Source organism: Stigmatopora nigra, chromosome 5, assembly GCF_051989575.1.
Source record: "Stigmatopora nigra isolate UIUO_SnigA chromosome 5, RoL_Snig_1.1, whole genome shotgun sequence".
Taxonomy (NCBI): domain Eukaryota; kingdom Metazoa; phylum Chordata; class Actinopteri; order Syngnathiformes; family Syngnathidae; genus Stigmatopora; species Stigmatopora nigra.
In genome coordinates, this window is record NC_135512.1 from 10,441,544 (window position 1) to 10,462,756 (window position 21,213).

Sequence of the window (21,213 nt, forward strand, 5' to 3'; positions counted from 1 at the left end):
CCATGTAATAATCCTACACACAACCTTTAACTGTGGCTGAAATATTTAACTCCATCCTTGCTGTTTTGTCCATGTGGCAATTTTAAGTGTCCACACTCAAACACAAACCACACGCGGATCCATGGTATCTGATGTCAAAGCTAGCTTTCCCCTGGGTTTTTCAATCAATAAAGGAATGAGAGATACCTTTTTTTACACAAGTAACCAATCACAGAAGGGGTGGGTAGCAGGTTAAACACTTGGGGGCAGTTTCCTCCCCAAATGGAAATAGCATCTGCCTTATGGGAATATTGGATGTCTAACCACTGCAACAGGCAGGGGGGAGGAATGCACAGATTCTCTTGCAGTTAAAACATAGATATTCAACTAAGGCTGACGTGAAAACCATGCATTGACCTTATTCTTTACTGATGTATGTAACATTGGTAGGGATCAACATGAGACTACTACAGATATTTTTTCAACTCAATTCAACTTAATGTTATTCTTCTAACATCAACAAAAGAGTACAGTAGAACTAAGAAAGTATCTGGTGATTTGCTGATTTCAGACAGATTTTGCAATTGGCAGACTCAATTTAGCAGATTTAAGACATCATACAACTATTATTAACTCATTTCAATTTCTGAACCGCTTTATCCTCACTAGGGTATCCTGACTCATACCTAGGGGCAATTTAGAGTGTCCAATCAGCCTACAATGCATGTATTTTTAATGTGGGAGGAAACCAGAATATCCAGATAAAACTCACACAGGCACAGGGAGAGCATGCAAACTCCACACAGGTTGGACCGATGTAGATTTGAACCCACGTCCCCCATAGTGAGGCCGACGCGATAACCACTCACCCGCCGGGAAGCCCTGCTTGAAATTCTTTATTACAAATAAGTCAATAGATTGATAAAACACTCACCCATTTAAAAAAAGAAGTGTAAAAGTTGTGTTGTACAATTGTTGATAAAAATGTAAATGACGATGACGAGTCATTAACCCAGGTGAAACGGCACAGATAATTACAGGCAGTCAAAATGTTAGAATTCCTTTTACTGATTAGATGTGGCGGCTTGTCAGGAGTGAAAGCAGTAACCCTCATAAAATTGAGTGGGCCAGTACAATGAGAAGGTACTCAGTTAAGAAAAGGACTTGGATTACAATAGCATACAATACTGCATTTAACAAGACTTTCCTTATTCCCTCAAGAGAAAGCGATTTTGATTTACTATAAGCGTCCAAAACTTTCCGGCACAAAATAACACCCGTCCAAATCTCGGCAACATTTTAGGTGATGTAAAACATAAATTGAATCATGTATAACTAGAAATTGACAACTAGTGGCACCGTTTTACCATGCATTTCACTCATGGAGGTTAGTGTTTAATGGTGCACTGGAGATAAGACAACAATTAGTACAATTCGTAAATCATGGGCAAAATCAATCATGAGAAGCCACCAGCATTGACAATCATCTGTTAAACGGCCTGGCATATGTAGCTGTCTAGTGTAACATATGCTTGGAATGACGCGATAGCCTATCAGACCACATAACCAACCCTTTAGCTTCCTCTTCACAGCCATTGCTCCTTCACTCCTGAAACCCCCTTTGCGGCATATCATCTGTATTTTTCATACGGTTCCTTCAGCTGCTATAACGGGTACCCTGGAGAGTGACGGAACAAGTGGGAAAGATGGAGAGAACTCACTGAAAAGCACCCGGTACATCTACGGTGAGGGTGTCTGTGTTAAAGAACAATTTGTGAGATCTTTGCTGAATGTGCAGTGTGATGTTGCGCTTTGTTAATCATGGCCGGGCATGGTTGGGGCATTATGTTTAACACAAGGTCATAGAGTAAAAATAGTCGTGTTCATTAAATGGTTGTTCCCGCTGCTCTAAAGTTAGGGACAACAGAACAGAGCAGAAAGTGGAAAGAGTTTTTTGGTGAAGCAACAGACCAGAACAGATTTTTAAATTACCCCCAAAAATTGGAATGAGATGGAAGCATGGTAAAGTGGAGAACAATTGTGTTTGTATGTGGAGGTGGCTGGCAGCTCACGCTTGGTTAGATACTTGAAGTAATTTGTGGGCGACTGTAATTGAATGTACAGTGAGATATATAATATACTGAGCACATCTACTTGCCCACACAAACTGAGTCTTGGATTAGTTTGTGACACGTGCCCTGGATATGTTTCAAAAATACATTTCGATCAGGCATCTTATGTAAAGATAAATGCTAACTCTATTTAGACACGTACTTGATGTGGATGAGTACAAGGTGGTCGACATTATTATTTTTTTTGTCATTGATGCCAATGTTATGATAATGTTGGCCACCAATTACATTCTATTACTTGTCAACTCACCATCTGGACAACTGTTGGAGTTTCCACATTACTCCTACTGCAATCCACGCAAGACAACTATTACTCAGTTTCAGACCATAATTAAGAAAGAAATAATGAGAGGAGGAATTCCGGTGCAATATTGTACTGCTGCGATTTTGCCATGAGTCGTCTCCTATGCATTCTCACCAAACTTCTACAAGCGACAAATGTCCACCATTTTTTGATTGGTTTTAAGTCTTTGTTAAGGGCAACTGGAAGGAGGAATCAACTACTGCTGGATTTTATTAAACAATATGTTAAATGTTTGTTTGAAGGAGAATATAGTTATAGTGAACATCAACTATTCATTCTCTCAAAGAAAGATTCATCGACTGCTACTTTCACCTCATATGATATCAATTGTCTTCAAAACTGATCAGTACGAGACCATAAATGTACACAAAGGTACACCCATTTATCTCTGACCGCAGGAAAAAAACTTCCAAACTTGACTCTACAGTGAAAGATGTTAGTCACTAAATGTGCGTTTTCATAAGAGAAAAAAATGAAGATTTAATCCATCCATTTAAGAAGTGAACATATCTGACCCTTTTTACTATTTTTAAGATGGTTTAGGCTTTTCATCTAAACATTTACTAAAAATACACTTCCAACCTGACAACGATTGTCATGCTTGTGAACTTGGAATGGGAGGACCTTAGACTTTCTTTGTGTATGCCCCAGTTCTGTTTAGCAGAAGTAACAGAGAACATTTGCTCCACTTTTGCTGTACTGTATAACATCAGTTAATTCATAAATAAAACAAGCTCAATTGCAATTGACTAATGGCTTCCGTTGGAAAATGTTTTGTATATTTGTTACACAAGATGATAAATAAAGTCTGCAGTCGCTAATGGTTCAGTGCTATTAAGCTTTAATGGTTGTATTTCCATGTATAGAGAATCTTACGGGAACAGATGCTGTTTTTCGATGATATGCTGGCAACTTTTGGAACTACATATAAGGTGCACTGGATTATAAGGCGCATTAGTGCATCGCTGTATTGCATTTTTATTTTATCTTTATTGTTTTATTTATTACTCATTTATTTTGAATTATGGGTTTGTTGGAATGATGAATGGATGTCGGGAACATTTTACTGGAGCAATATAATTACAATTAGCTTCAACAAAATAGCTTTGTAGTCATTAAGCACATTCTTATTTAACGTGCTCTGTCAATTCAGAGATTAAAAATATATATTTTAAATATTGTCTGAAATTATAGTCTAAAAAGGGTATGATAAAAGATATTGTTTTTTAATTAATTGATTTAATTGTAACTTTACATCTCTTCTTGCTAAAAAAAAACTGTAGGCTACAGATAATGAATACAACGGTGCCTATTTACAAACACAAATAATACAATTTGTAATTCATGCTTTACCCCAAGTTCAAATTCCTCCTACTGCAACATCAAATATCTGTCATAGTAAAATTAAACACATAAGAATGGCGCTCTTGGCTCGTAAATTTCACCTAAGGCATTTGAAGTGGCCCTGCTAAGTTTTTTTTTTTAAGCATCATAAAGCATGTGCTTACTCTTTTAATGCAGCCATTTCCCCTCTCCACGCACACCAACACACAGCGCAATACAGGAAAAGGGCTGACTCACAGCTTCATTACTCAAGTGAGTTATGAGGGTGTTTACACGCTGATTGATATTAACCCTCTTTGTTTAATCTCCTAGGGCAGCAGACCACGCCAGGCAACACGTTTGCTTGCTTGGTGGGTGCCTTGGGTGTAATGTGCACAATGCTAAGAGCGCCCCCTGTTGCAGAGTGGAATGTTTCTCTCCAATCCTCTCCTTTGGTGCAACATGGCATCTAAATTATGTTTTGGGGCTAATTATTTCACGTAACCTTCCCTATAGCATTTTTATTGCTATCATTGTTTGTATAATGTGCATTTTTTTACATATATAATTCCATGCATAAAAGATGCATTCTTTGGCCTTTAAATAAACAATTGCATAATTTTAAAGAAACAAGGGGGCTATATACAGAAGTCATCAGCAGTCCCATTACATTCATAGGAACACTTAAAAAACTGTACGTATCATATATGTGCAGTACTTCTGCAAGGCGTGAATGAATACAAAATATGCACATCCTTCCATACACATTCATCCATTCAGACTAATGAGCTGGGAACATGACCAATTCCAACTTAATACAATTAAATTTGTTACAAATACTAAGGTTAGCGCACAGGAGTTTTTTCACGTTTTTTTGCAAGATATGTACGTTTATTTCTTGAATTTCATTCATAAACGCCAAAATTAATTTTGTTTAGCGTTTTATCTGTTTATCTTTTCTCGATTTTGAAATAAATGGCCGTATTGGCCACATTGTCTTGCGTCATGACGTCACAGCGCCATTGCGTCGTCAACTTGCAGTTTTGTGCAGTTTCGTTGTCGTGTTTTTATGCACATAAGCGTACCCTCGATTCAGTCATCATATTTTTTTGTCAGACAAAAGCGGCTTATATGCGAGTAAATACGGTACTTAATATTATGCAGCATGTCCCGAGACAAAATTCGCTTTAATCCTTAACAGCTAGAATATATTCGTTGATCTCTCGTTTTCTTTTGAAATCATTTTGTCATTTTTATAGCTGTTAGACTCGTTATCAAAAGCTCCCTGTTTATTTTTGATTCATTCCTGCTATATAGTCAATGACTAATATTTTTTATTTGAACGTCCTCTGTGGTAGGATGAAAATTGTGTTTTTCTCAGTTTTCATTTGCCACACAGAGGATGGGTGTTTGGGAAAACACGTCTCCATGTGTCTCAGGCTGCCCTTGCAGCTGCATGATATTTGTTGCCTTACAAACCTTGCTTGTGGGAATAAATTGGTGCGCCCAAAGTCGGAATACAAAGCCTCTTAGGCAGGCAAATGGGGGACACAAGATGCAGGGATGAGAAAGTTTACTTTCCCACCAATTGCTTAATAATGTTAATTTGATACTCTAACAAGAACATTACATTACTAACCCATCAGTACCATCAGGTATGTTCTACCCCATATAAAACTGTAAATAATGAATACATTTTTATCAATGTATTTAAAAATACAGCACTTTCTCCTAATTTGTAGTACATACAACTTCACATAAATGTAAAATAAGGGGTATTTTCTTCTTGAAGATTTTGGTCATTTAAACAAGAAGCCCAGCAACCCTTGTGAGGATAAGTGGTACAGAAAATAACAGTTTATAAAGCACACTAAAGACTCATTATGTCTATCAAGATTTGCTTTTGCTCCAATATGTATAGTCGGACGTGAAAGTAAATCCATGTTCAGTTGAATGATTCCAGCATTGAACTATAATCAAGGTGTACAAATTAAAGGACCTGAGCTTCAATTTCATTCATGGCTTGCTGGGTTAAACTTGAGATGCAATAAGTAGGTTAAATATATTTTCCATTATACTTCAACATAACATTCATGATTGATGAAAAGCAGTCTGCATCGTTTATTTCTATCAATTATCAGAGACCCCTATGAATCAAGTATTACGATACAAGCACGTCGAAACATATCTCTGCAAGCGAGTGTGTGTCTGAGTGCTTCTTACCTGCGGTGAAGTTGTAGCATGAAGGGTGCTACACTCAGACGCTGCTCATTTCCACCACTCAGCTCACTTGGAGACTCATTTGAGATAACACTCGGCTGCCTGAACAGCTGGCGAAATCGAGAGTCAAACCGACCATGTAAATAATCACTGGGGCCTCCCATCACACACGTATAGAACAAGGTGACAATATAGCCTGCATGATGCATAACAAGACTTCTTCAGTGCTAGTCTTCCTTTTTATAGATGTTACTTGTTGCTTTTGTTGAGAGCAGATTTTCTTTTTGCACTTTTCTTCATTTTACCAACTGTATGGGCTCTCTTGGTTCGTGAGGAGACGTCATTCCCATGTCTGAGACCTAAGCTCCTATTTCCAGGGCCTGCAAAATAGAAATGTTTGTGTCAGAAATATATTTGTTTCGCAAAATAAATGTTTTTTTATTTAGGCAATATATTTCTCAATCCAGTTTTTAATATTTAGCAAATGTGAAAGAGAAAATCGCTGTGTAACTCACTAAGTTTCAACGAAATTTATCACATTTGGCAACCTTTATATTTCAGTTCTGACTTTTTGCTCCAGGGCGCACAACCCCTAACCCTAACCCTTTTTGATAGAAAAAAATAGATTTAAATCCCCAAAATTAGATTATGATGATCCCTCGGACTACAACCCCGAATTTCCCATTCGAAATCAAGTAGAAAATTGCATTTTTTTGTGTACGCGGTTGTGGATTTATATGAAAAAATGGAAAACTATGGGGAGACGTTGGATCATTGGATGATACAATACGAGAGACGAACTCACGAAACCCAAAATGGAGTCTCACTAGCGCATTTGGTGCGCAGCTCAAAGTGTGCGGTCAACATGGGGAAATGCATGAGCCAATCAACTAGCTTTATGTGTACCGACCAATAATTAGCCGCATTGTGATCACACGGATTGCAAATGCACATGCAATACTTGCATGTGTGCACGTGTGTGCACTGTGCACAGCTCACACAGCATTTGACCTTGAATGCACGGAGAAATCTGAGCAATGTACGTGCAGGCGTGTTTTTTGCGAGCATGCATTTGCAAATTTCTCGCAGACGTTAGAGTCTGCAGGCCTTGGCTAACCAACAAACTAGATAGACAGAACAAAATTGCTAATTTTGTCACGTATAAAACCTATCATAGTCTCACGTTTAAAATGAAAATTTTAATCGGAGTAATAATAAGATGAAAACTATACAAGAGATCTGGAAACTAAATAAAAGATCAAAACCCAACACTTGATGGTGTCCTCCTCTTTGAACTTAAACTTGTCCAATTGAGTCATGTTTTGTTGCATTGCCGTGTCCAGAAAAAGGCCTCATACCCCTGCGTTCATTATTCTCTTCGAGTTACTGGAAGAAAAATGTCCATCAAATAAACTGGCAGTTGTTTTTGGCAACAATACACAAACAAGGTGTTTAAAAAAAGCTTTGAGCAAAGTGTTGAAGCAATTTGGCCTAGTCACCTGACTGACTGACTGAATTCATTTGCATTGTAAATTGAAAATCTCTATAAAGACGCTGCAAGCAAATTTGTTTGTTTGCATGTTTCTCTACACGGGTGTTCGTGCATATGTGTTTTTCTGTGTCGATTAAACTTCCATTTCAGATAATAAAAGGAAAATTGGCCAAGAAAATTAAAAAATTAAATAGAAGAGCTGTACGTCTGTTCCTTGTGAGTCCTTTCCTCGACTAATAAAAAAAAACTGGAAAATATTTACTCTCTGATCCCCGCTGTTGTTACTCTTTCCTCCAAGTTTAAACTGGGAAATTAAAGATGGAGTTAAGACTCTGTACGTGCATAGTTGTGTGTGTGTGTGGGAGCCACAGGCAACCAAGCAGAGCCATGGTGGTCAGACATTCGCCTGGAATCACGAAGCTGAGCGAAGATAAAGCAGCAACTCAATTCTAAGACGGCACTGGGTCCCAAGCCAAATGACAGCTTCCAGGAGATTTTTAAGCCTCTTACAGGACCAGCCTCCTTGCCCTCCTCCCTCACCCATCAATCTTGTGGAAACAGCGTTCACAGTGACACTGGGTGGCAAGGTAGCATACTGAGCATGACAGAGGTGGTTGACGTCAAGTGTAAACAAAAATGAAATCAATCAAATATATGTCTTTGAGGACATCGAAATAAAACCCTAGTCCCACCTGTGAAAAAAATGCAAGGGCATTCATCTAAATCAGGATGACTAGTCATGGAGAGTCCAAATCCTAAAATCCTCAGCAACTACAAAACTAGACATAGTACATGTAGAAGTCCCTCACTGAACTGAGCCTCCCATGAATTTGATTTCCTTTCAGTTATTGCTTGAATGCTTTTGACTTGATGAAAATGCATAAATCCACCTCCTCCTTAAGAAGTGGACTACAATCTAATAAGAGACTTGCAGTACAGTGCTCTCAACTGATGCTTGCTTTTGACAAGCCATCAATCAAAGCAATGCCATGTAAGGTGATGGACCAGTAAAGGAAAAGGAAAACAAAACATGGACGCATTAGAATGAAAGTATGTGGTGAGATGATGGCGAGGAAAGATGATGCCTCCGCAGCCCACATTGCTGGCATCCCTGAATAATTCACCTGCTGGTTGTTGTTTTTTTTCTTTTTTGAAGAAAACAACAAGTGATGGCAGATGCCTGTACATTTGCATAAGGCAAGAAAAAAACAGCGATCTTTATGTGTGCCATTTACAAAAATAAAAAATTAAATCTTTCAGGAACAGTAAGATTCCTGGAATGGCTGGGTTACATTAATATTGCAACTCCTGTGGTACATTTTGTACTGAAATCTAACTGTTGTCTTTGTATTAATAGGCCTACTGTACAGAAAGTAGAACATAAAACTTTAATTGAAGTATCAATTTGATGGTGGAGTCCACTGTCTTGTAAATAACGAGCATATTGACTAAAGTGTTTTCCTCGGCCTCATAAAAACATAGTGTTCTTTGTTGAACTAGCTTAGAAATCTCTCGCTGAAAAAAATGTTCAAGTACAAAAGCTCAATCATGTTATTACCCTTCTATCACGAAAGAAAAACAGTGCCATGATCGACCGCAGAACGGTACTCGGACATTTTGTCGACGGACCGTTCGTCGCCGGACACTTTGTGCCCGGACGGTCCGTCGAATGGACGCCTCGCCACCCTAAAATATCATTGGTTGATTGACGATGCAAAATTGCCTGTAGGTGGTAATATTAGTGTCAAAGGCTACCGTCTATTTGTGGCCTGCAACTGACTGCCAACCAGTTCATATTCTGCCGTACTCAGCTGGGGTAAAGGTGAGACTGACCCACCTGCTTATAAATATAGACCTACTGTATATCAAGAAAGGATATTCTGTATTTTGGCACACTGAACAAGCTATTGTGTTCCCTTTTTTGCTCTAAATCTATGATGAAGTTTTGTACAAATAGTATAGGAGGAATAGTGTTTTTATAACCTTGGCACTGTCTTAATCTTCTTTGATTTTCTTCAGTATACTATATATTGAATGTCACGGGCAGCAGCCTCAGACCACATTTCCCTGTCACCAACCACTTCACCCAGTTCTTCCAGGAGTTATCCTGAGGCACTTACAGGCCAGCTGACAGATTTTGTCTCTTCAGCCGTGTGATGTGGCTGGAACACCCTAACAGGAAGCATCCAGGAAGCGTCCCAATGTGCTCCCTAGGTCACCTTATCTGGCTCTACTTGATAGGAGGAATAGCAGTTTCATTCTGAGACTCTCATGGATGACCAAACCCATGGTGGCCCATCGACCTCATCTACATAACAAAGCTGCTATTTTTGTAGTGTCACAGAAGGAACTAAGAAAGCGCTGTGTCATTTAAAACTTCATTTGGATCTAATTTATCACCCTGATGACTTTGGTTGAAATACTTTTACTACCCAACCCTTTCTCCATGCCCACCCTACTTCCACTAAGTGAAAGGTTAATTGTGTGGCCCAGATATGGACGCAAATTCATGACCTGGGAGAGCTCAATCATGAACTTGGATTTCAAATGTCTCTTTTTAAAAAGATAATCGAAAAAAAATCACATCAGTCCAATGGAAACTGCACAATGTATTACTTAAGTAACATATAGTTATGGACAAGATCTGAGCTACATATCTCAACCTAGCATAAAACTTTTGTCAGTCATTAGGGCTTTTGTATATGTTTGTATGTATATGTATGTAAGTATATGTGTGTATGCATATGTATGTATGTATGTATGTATGTATGTATGTATATATATATATATATATATATATATATATATATATATATATATATATATATATATATATATATATATATATATATATATATATATATATATATATATATATATATATATATATATATATATATATATATATATATATATATATATATATATATATATATATATATATATATATATATATATATATATATATATATATATATATATATATATATATATATCTATATCTATATATATATATAGATATAGATATAGATATAGATATAGATATAGATATAGATATAGATATAGATATAGATATAGATATATATATATATATATATATATATATATATATATATATATATATATATATATATATATATATATATATATATATATATATATATATATATAATATATATATATATATATATATACACAGTCAAACATAGCAACAACCCCCACTAACCACACACACACACACACACACGTACACATTCCCATGAATACGAATGGCTGCAGCCAGTAATTTTCTACATATATTAGTAGCATAGATGCGAAGTGCCTATTCCCATTAGTTCCATTCATTACACAGCGGAGGGAGCCCTGATGTATCTTCTACCCTACGCCATCATAAGCCTCAGATTGGTTCTGGTTGGTTGGTCGACCAGCACCGAGCTGCAGAAAAAAAGCATATTGAGCTTCTCTAGAACTTTACTTTGGGTCATCTCATCAAAGAAGGGGCCTTTTGATTAACTTTCCGCCAGACTCTCTGCTTGGAGTACCTAAAGGATGATATTCACGAGGGCTCTCCAGTCCCCCTGGTTCTAAACATTAATTTGATTCCGCTTGAAGAGACATTCCGAAAAGTTTCTATTTCTATGCAGTCAAAAGTAAATGACCCTGTGTAGAAATGATATTCGAGGAAACCTATTTACTGTATAAAACCCCTTTTTACAGCATTTTTAAATGCCCTTAATAAAGAAATTGGTTTATTGTCTAGCACGCTCATTATCTTTTTATTTACAGAATAACTCACTGATGCAGCAGTTCTTATAGGTGTCATTTGTTATGAAATATATATTTAATTCATTAGTAAGGCAATTTGATTAATGATTTATTGGGCATAAATTTGTCTTATTTTAAAAAGATTTCCACTTTCAATGATGCGGTCTCTCATTTTGTTGCTTATGTTTTGAGCCTAACAATTCAATCCAATAAAGTTTTGACATTCGACATCTCCGTAGAAATAGCTCAGCTTCTTCCTCATTACTTCTTTAGACTTTCCACTAAATTAGAATGAATAAAAAAAATATTTTCACAAGTCTATATTTATAATGTCACATCCAATCAGCCTTCACTCTATAAAGCACTTACCAAGTTTAGTCAGTTCTTTCCCAGATTGGCGCACTAACCATGGTAACGTCGTCATGTATGGTCAAAGTTCCCCATTAACACTGCATTTAAAGTGTCTTAGCATTTCTGCTGCTGCAACAGAACATGAATGAAATTCATGTTTACCACAGCCTTAAGACCCTTTCCCATACATTGTTCAATCATGGGGTAAAACATAATACATGTCAGATGTGAGGAGAGCTTTTGGACAGCCATCTGACAATATAGATCTTTTTGTAACCACATAATATACATCCAGAAACACTTACACCCCTGGGCAGCAGGGGTAACAGTGGCGGGTTACCTTTCTGCAGGCTATCATCATGCACTTGACAGCAAATGGTGTCAGATTTAATTGGAACAAGCACAATGTAATGGACCGTGTCAGATGGCTTCCACTGTGCCTGAGAGGCAGCATGGTTTCTAGGTTTCACCATGATTGCATGCTCAGTGTGATGGAAGGGGGAAGAAAGGCAAAAAAAGATATATAACTAAATAGAATAACTAATATTACTTTATTTTAAAAGAAAAATAAACGATTGCAAAATGACGTCAATAAAGTAGAATTTGAATTACTAATTTAGACTTTCATGGCTGCTAGATCTGACATTGAAGGAATGTTTTCTCTAACCAATATATATAACGTTCTTTCTATTATGGCAGTAATCGAATAATTAAAACATCAGCTTGCAATAAGGATAGAAATAATACATCAAAGTAAAAATTTCAACTGCGTCGATTTTGATTCATGTGTAACTTCTGTTAGATATAGATGAGATAGATGTGCTGCGATTGCCTAAGAGGGCTAGTGGTTAAAAAAAAACTTGTAAATGAAGAAACAAGTGAGATTGATTTTTGCAAACGACTGGCGTCATAACACAGAAGACAGCCACTCAGCAAAAGACTGAGACGGAGTTACTTTTAACTTGTTTGACTCCAGTGATGGACACTAGCAGAAGCAAAAGTGTTGTCTCACACATGCACACACCCAATATTTTCCTTTCTCTTCCCCAAAGACATTTGTCACCCTCCCTTTGACCGGTAACTCTGTATTAAAGTCAATACAACATTTAAAATTATGAAACCACATGCAGTCATTCTAAAACTGAAGATCATGATGAAATATGTGTCATCGGTGCCGGTGAGTGTATTAAAATATCAAAAAGGTTCTATGGTGGCATTTGTTCTACTTTCTAAATTAAAAGAACATTACCTCATGATGAATATATACCGCGATTGAGACAATAGATGGAAAAGTCAGTGAAGAAAATAAGTAAAGGTATCTCCCTTCTTTAAATATGTGTAGGTCTGCAAAGTACAGTGACTTGCATCTACTGAGCAGCTTTTCGTGAAACTGTTGCGGGGAAAAAATAAGGTAATGTGATGTAGGTGGGAAGAGCACCTTTATCTTTGCAGGAAAGGACATAGGACAAACAAGAAACATTCAAGTTCATAACTAAATGTAACTAAATGTGTCAGCCCAGGTGAGGAAAGCTTCCACTGCACCTGCTGGACTCATATCGCCATTTGCTCGTTGTTATTTTAGTTGGAGCTGTCATGACCGAATGAACACTGCATGACTGCGGCAAGATAATTCGCTATCTTAGGGTTGTCGGTCTCCCTCTCCTTTTGCGCTCAAGTCATGAGCACCCTCCTCTTTTCATTCCCCTTCACCCTTCTCTCTTGGCTGCCTTTACAAGACATATAGTGCAGCGTAGGGAATTTTTGTTAATTGTTAACTGCGTGTTTCGAATGTTGCGGCACATTCGACACATTTAACTCTCCTGTATAGAGTTGGCAGTGATGTCTCATAGCAACAATGTTTGGGGTGGCCACTAGAATTAAATTGTGGCTGTGGCCTCTGTTGGAAAAATGTATGTTCACCTTCTGCAAGTGCAAGTTACTCTCACAATCAGGAGAAAAACAGTTTGTCTCGACATGTCATTCTTGTAATTGACCTTTGATCATTCCTGAGTGCACTTTGCCGCAAAGCTTAAGGATGTACTCGCACCAGCTAATGCGTACTCAAGCCCACTTGAAACCCAAAATCTGGGTTCAACGACTATGATGACTCCTCTGTGCAATCCATCCCTCCATTTAAATATGTAGCTATTGGTGTCAGTTTTTATTTTTGGTGGGAAATTTAATATTAATAAAATATGGTTAACAGTCAAAGGACATTACATGGCCCCATTGAGCTAAAAAAAAACATTCCTTGGCCAGTATTTAGCCTTCTAAAGTAATAACAATAGCCTTTATTTAGTTGTCTCATAAGTATTATATATTATTGGTATAAAAAATCAATATAATAGAATGTTTGTCAATGAATTCACAGTTTGCTGCCATTTAAGTTTACAATTATATCGAATCATAGTTTTTGCCCTATTGCTTGGCCCTTATTCGTTGCATTTTTGTGATATAGTGACTGGTTTTCTCATTCCCACTCTTTTACTTTGTCGATGACTTGTGTGTTTTTCTTCTTCTTTGTCTTCTGCTTCTCTTTCTATCCCACAAAATCTATCTTCACTACAGTCGTTCTCTTTCCTATCACACCTTTTTACCAGCAGTCATCCTTAGCAGGAGCCAAAAAAAAGCTTCCTGCCTTCCAGTTTGCACCAAATTGCCTTTAGTGTGTATTATAGCAACCCCAGTACATTTGTTCCACAGTGTTTTCTCCATGTCAACCAATGAAGGCTATTTACTTTGTTTTCGTGAACAGCTGCCATCGCGAGAGTGCTTACATAGTGGCATAGCCGTAATATACAGCACCTACTTAATTGCATTTGAAAATCTATTAGGTGAGCATTTAAAGCAGTGAGACGTGAGGACATATTAACCATAAATGTGAAGCCAGTAGAGAATCAGCATAATGTTTTCAATGCCGACAATCGTTTAAGACAACTTTCCTTAAATCCGGGAAATGTTGGCGTATTACACAAGACAAAGTGTGGCACGTCAGAGCAATTTAAATTTGATGGGTACTGCATTGTTCTGAGAATTCGTTGTTATGCTGTGCTAGTTAAATCAAACTCTTGCTCTGAATCTCTCAACAGATGGCTCAGCTGGTTGACTTCCCCAACATGTTCACACAATTACGCACTGCCTTTGGCTCTGAAGAAAAAAAAATCCTGACAAACGCTGTTAAGTTTACTTTAAACAACAGGGGAAATGACACATGTATACTGTATATTTGTATTTTCAGTACGATGCCTTGAAATCCTGTTTATGGAGATTAGTTGTGGGTATTATTGGGGGCATCTTGCAGACATTATCTATAAAAATGCTCGAGTTCCGAACATTTCAATCATGTTTGCCTTTGACTCATATTATAAGCTGTCAGTATGTGAACTTTTGCAGCTTTAATGATCCCTTTGGGGAAAGTAGTGTTGCAGCAGCAAGTCGTTACAAGAAAGAAGTGTCGATTAAAAAAGATAAGGAAGAAAAAAAAATGGATGTTGAACACAGCATTTTTGACAGGTCTAGCAGACCTTAAGTAGATAATATGTAAATGAAATTGAAAAACTAGGTTAGAAGGCTCATATGAATGGTAAAATACCAACCAGGCAAGAAATCATGAGTGCATATTCTGAAACTTTTAAATAACAAATCAACGCAATTTGGCTAAGATGCAACAGGGTGAAATTAGGTCACATTTTAAAGTCATGAAATGAAAGACACACTATGCGCATCTTCTGCTCTTCAAAAGCATGCACCACCAAATTTGTGAGTTTTGCGATTTTTGCCAAGCTAATTATCACTCTTGGCTAAACAGACATAACTCATTTCCTTCTACAAATATGTATTTTTCTGTGATTAGCTGGCAAACAGTTCAGAGTGTGACCTCCCCTCTGCTCATGGTTAACTTGGTTAACTGGATAGCCTCTGGCGCCTCCACAATACTTGTAAGCATAGCTTCTACAAAAGATGAATTTATTAATGAATTTTAAATATATTTGAAAATAAAATGAATGAAAGGGAATCTTCATTTTTTTAAATCAACAGTGTGTACTTAAAACAACACCAAACAGAGAATATGAAGTCAACTGCAGTACACAAAACAGACAACAAACAATAAACATCCTAGATGAGCTTTTTACATTGTTCACTGTATGAATGATGTATACAATGTACCTTATGAGATGCTCAGTTGTGTGATAGTCTGTCCTGACCTTTTACTGCTCTGCAGATTGTTAAGTTATCATAATGAATGTATAGTAATCTGATATGTACAGTACATTGTCTGGTAGCACAGCACGTCTGAATTAGAAGACGGTATTTTTTCATCATTAGGCCAACCATGCATGTTGCATAGTCCCATCCTCGGTTAACTCACAGCCAATGTGACAGCGTTGACCTTTTAAGGTCTAAAACAGACATCATCTGAATGTTTCTGAGACATTCCTACTGTTGTAGGCTTAATTTCTATTCCAATTCAATTCTGCTGGGCTTGTTTGTTGAATGTAAGATGTTTCTTTTCCATTAAGAATTATTCTTTTTCCTAATACGATACGTTGTTAAAATAATCAACCGTAAAATTTCTTGGTGTTTTCTACAAATGCACGGACGCCATGTTCGGTCTTTGCAGAGGCAACACACACAACTAATGTTTTCACATAGTTCCCTAGCAACAAAAAACGCTTTCGCATATATTTTAGGCAATTAATGGTGAAATTGAGATTGATATCTAAAAGGAGTAGATTGTGAGGACTTGAATTTTGCACACAGTGACCCGTTAAAGGTCATGTGCTTCCTAGTCAGCGACTGTTTGTAAAAAAAACACAAAAAAACCTTTGTGTAAAGCTATCACACTGTTTAGAACTACGTGTATGTACAAAAAATGCAGAGAGGAGACTGAAAATGTCAGAGAAATGTCAAATCCCTGCTGGCTCTGTCTGTTGTATTACTCCAACTGAAATGTTCTCTCCAGGGTGGAAGGTCCCAGCCAGGGTGACTGTGGCGCTTTGAGGTCAAGCTTGTTGAGACTTTGAACAAGCCTAGTGCTAATGCGATATGAATATTGAGGAGTAAATAAAGAGTCAAATAGCTGAAACAACGAATGGTATATTGTAACAGCAGAAATAAAACCAAGTAAAAAAATGGAGAGTGAATGCATGCAGAAGCATAAAGTATTTTGATCATCATATTTGCAATATTCATACATATGCACACAATGGATGGATCTAACTGTTAAGGAAAGCTAAGGCTCATTTAGTGCAATAAATATAGGGTGCAGATTGATAGACATCGTCACATATGACAAAAGTGCTGCATTTAATTGGTTGGAACGATTGCACGTTGATGCATTAGATATACGTAGATAAATGGAGAAATATATAATTACTGGATAAATGGCACTGCACATGACGAACAGGCACTTTAGTAGTCAAAGAAAGATTGTGGTAAACTGTTTAAAATTGTGACATGTACCGAATTCACAGCAAGAGGTCCAGATTTTGAAAAGAAAACACGTAACAATGGATAGGGGTTAATACAGTAGTGTGCTAGATAAGAAAAAGAATTCATACATTCACAAATCACAAGTCTCTCCATAGTCTCTTTCTTGTTTTTCCCTGCCTCCAATCTTTGATTTGCTTATTTGTGGTGTGCCTACTCATGGTTTAATCAATGATCCATTAAAAGCTTTCACATGAAGACCGCTGATGGCCATTGCCAGCACTGCCGTGATGCTTAATATGCATTAGCGTTCCTATCTTTCCCCACATCCCCCTATAACATTAATGGGTTGAGGCACTATTGCAGCCTTTATTGTGCATCATGACAATGGTATTTCTCTGCTTTTTCACTTAGTGTGAGATCTCAACTATGCCACCACCATTTAAGCTATGGAGAAGGATATGCATATATTCTACAAATAAAAAAAATGCTAAAATGCTGTTTTCTAAAAATCAAAACTATTCCTGTAATTAGCATTCGTTCAACAAACAGTCAACATTTACTCAGTATCTGTAATTTGTTGAAAAGATATTCATGTCAATTCCGAAATTGCAGCAGCACATTGAACTATTTACCCTTAAGTAACACTAATCAACAACGTATTTTTGAGTTACCAAATGTCTGATGCAACATAGCCAAATAAAATCTCAAGATTCCAATTGGAAAGCAGTCCAACCTAATAACCAGAATTCTTGTGAACTCACAGTAGGTCAGAAAGACCTTGTACTAAGAGCAGTGTTATCAAAGACCAAACCTTCGAGTTAGACGTTACAACATCTCTCCAATTTGAATCCTAATTTTGTACTTTTTTACACTTTTTGGGCATTTAATGTTCACTGTGAATCATGTAAGCAATATTGTGATTTTTCTTAAACCAGATGTAGTTTGGGACAGTCTTGACAATTTCACCTTTTGCATAGTTCAATAAATAAAGATCATAGATCAACAGTCTTACAGCTGCCTACAAGGAAAATTGTAAATCTGAGTATCTTTGGAAGCTAGAACAGTCTTAATGTGCCACATGGGGGTTTGGTGTACTGCCATTGTGATTGTTTACTCAGAGAATGATGCTGGACAGGGAAATTATTTTGGGGAGCAGACAGAAAGAAAGAACAGGGGGAATACAAAACAAAAATAAAATATGATTGAATGTATATACGACCTAATGTAAGTCGGGATACTATTTCGATTTGACTATTCCTGCTAAGGAGACACTCAATTTGGAGGGGATGCCAAAGACTAAGAAGAGAAATATTTGATCCGACAGGAGTGTAATGGATGTAATGTGGACTGCAGTATTAGGACACATCACCCATGATTATTCATGAGTTGGCATCGTACGTTTAGTTATGCAGTCGCTAATCCTGGCATTACCATTTTCTGAAACGGTATGTGTCTAGTAACACCTCGTCATGTGTGTGCCCACTCGGATGCGTGTGTTAGTCATGCAGAGAATTGAAATTCTACACGGGAGCCCATTTGCATTCTAGCACTATACACAGTAAGGTGCGGCCCTTCGCCCGCGAACATACTTGATGGAACCTAATCCGCATGCCAGTACCCAGAGAGCTCCCTGAGAGATAACAAGATAGTAATATAATGCTTAAGTAGTTCTTCTGGTCCGGTCTCCCGAAAAATGATCATGTTGACTTCTTCTTCTTATTATTATTATTATTATCGAACTCATGCATCAAATGACAACAGCCCAAGTGTTCGGATCACATGCTCTATTGCTCTATAGGTTTTCTATTGTTTTACAAATCTATCAGTTTCTCCTCCAAGAACTGAAGTTTCTAATATTACATTACTATTCATTATAGGATGGGCCTAACCCTTTGTGCTCCATACTACTGGACAAAAACAAAGTGATTTTAGTCTCTCTCTATTCTCTATGCCTTCAACATTGTTATGAAGCTGAAATTTATCAAACTGAATGTGGTATAAGGCTTGGAATATCAGGCCCAATAACACCACATTTGAAAAGGATTAATACTTTAGTATGTGAATAGTTTAAGACATGAATATACCGCAGCTGTAACCTTCTCTGGCATTTGTTGTTCATCATCTTCACTTCCAGAATGTTAACAGAAAACCGATTTTGACCGAGTGGAGAATTTCCACGCTTTGAAACTAGGTTGTCTATAATGGTGAAAATACAAGGATCATCTAACCACTTGTATAAGACAGTACTAAAATGATGTAAAATGGAGAGTCAAATAAATAGTGTGTTTTGTACAATGTATCAGCGACAATGCCTTGTTGTTCCTCTTCAAAATCCTCTTGTAGTAAGCATTATGGAAATAGGCACTATTGTGAGATTACTATTTCAGCAAGTATCTGGTGTCAATGACGACTTTAATCTTTATTTATTCTCTCTTCTAGTAAAAGCGTCAGAGAGCAAGTAAAAAGATGGAATGCAACTCTGCTCCTCCTCAATGCTAAAGGTCATAGTAATTGAAGTTTCTGTCTAGTCTTAATGCGAAATGAATATTCAGTTTCTTTAATTGTTTTTTGTTTCAATTCTTTTAATGGTTTCTTACTGTTTATGCAATACACTTTGTTGCAGCTACAAAAGTTAAAATGTTATTTAAATACAGTTGAATTTAGCTGAAAGCTCTCATCCAACTTTTTAATCAGCTGCTTTTAAAACCGGCCTGTTTGCTTTAGTTTTATTCACTTTTAATGCATATTTCAGTACAATGACCATCACTATCCTCATGTAACTCGTTCCACTAGAATAAACAAATTCCTCAGGAAAGCAGAGTTTTGTTTGTAATGATCAAATATTCATGAAACACGGGGACATTGGTCTATACCAATAAAGAAACATTTTAATTGGCAAGATTATTCAAGTGGCTGTGCCAACCTATACAATTTAAGGCTTTGCCTTGCAGTGTGGCGAGTGCATGCTTGTGCAATAGTTTGCCGGTTTTTACTACTTGATAATGAGATAGATATATAGCACAAAGAGAGGCCATTGGTCACTGCTGTTTAAAATGCTAAAAAGGAATACTTCTTCACTTTAGTTTTACATACTAACTTCAAATGGAACATTATTTCATTGTCACAGATTATTGAGTTTACAAAACTTTCCACCCATTTCCTCACAGAAATTAATTTTCTTAAAACAAATTGATTTGTCCAATGGTGTGTATGAAAAATGACTGCATGTGAATTTAATTATTAGTCAAAAGAACTGTGAGAAAAGTTGGAACAGGTGTTGTGGAGTATTTGTAGACTAGAGAAGTTGACAGATTGATAAATGACTACCGGATTTAGCTGAGATGATTTTCAATACTTTTCATAGATAATATTCAGCTGATAAAAAAAGAGAAAGAAATAGAAAGTGAGAGACGGACAGAGAGAAAGTGAGAAGTGAGTACAAGGGAGAGCGAAAGAGGTCAGGACTACCAGGTTTTGCTGATGTGGAGGCTAGTGAATAACCTGAGTAACCTTATATATCAGCTGGTGTGGGGAGACAAGTGTGGAAATGTAAACCATTATTCATCCAGGTGAAAAACGTCATTCTCTGGTAGCACTCATCCATGAGGTACCAAAGTTTAAAAGTTGAGGTATTTAGAGGCTAAGATGCATGAAATTGCATGGCTTAAAATGTCAAATATTGAGATACATTATTGGAAACTAGAAATGTACTAACTATAACTACAAATTTAAACAATCCAGTTTGGGCTTTTTTTTGTACTGCGTTAATCTGTTTGAATTGGCATTTTGTAAAAAAAAATTAAAAAAGAAGGAAAATATAATAACTATTGTGGTGTTTTATTTGTGCATTTTGAACTGACTCACTAAAGTTAACAAACAATAGGTCATCATATTCACATTAAAATATCAGGATATGTTCATGTTTAAGTAGACAGTAGATAAAAGATTGGGAATGCCGAAACTACGGTTTGGAATTTACACAAACAATATAAGACGACTTAAGAGAGCAAAGCAAAAATGATCGAAAAAGACCAATCCATACAGAATGTGCAGATCCAGGATAGGGCAGAACAAATGTCCTAAGAATATTACTAAGAAGATAGATGAAATTAGATTAATCGCTATTGAGTAATCCAATCAATAGAAAGCATTAGGTATCAATTCAAATGTTTGTTATTTTAGCAGTTGACCAATGAGTCTGTTCAGTCACAATA

General features: G+C 36.8%; 1 long non-coding RNA gene across 1 annotated transcript in view; it reads right to left on the reverse strand.

The window, feature by feature from the left end:
- Positions 1 to 21,213, reverse strand: part of LOC144197100 (uncharacterized) — a 78,795-nt gene that overhangs the window by 26,135 nt on the left and 31,447 nt on the right. Inside the window, exon 2 of the long non-coding RNA XR_013326468.1 lies at positions 5,962 to 6,338. This is a non-coding gene — a long non-coding RNA (uncharacterized LOC144197100). The remainder of the gene's footprint in view (positions 1 to 5,961; positions 6,339 to 21,213) is intronic.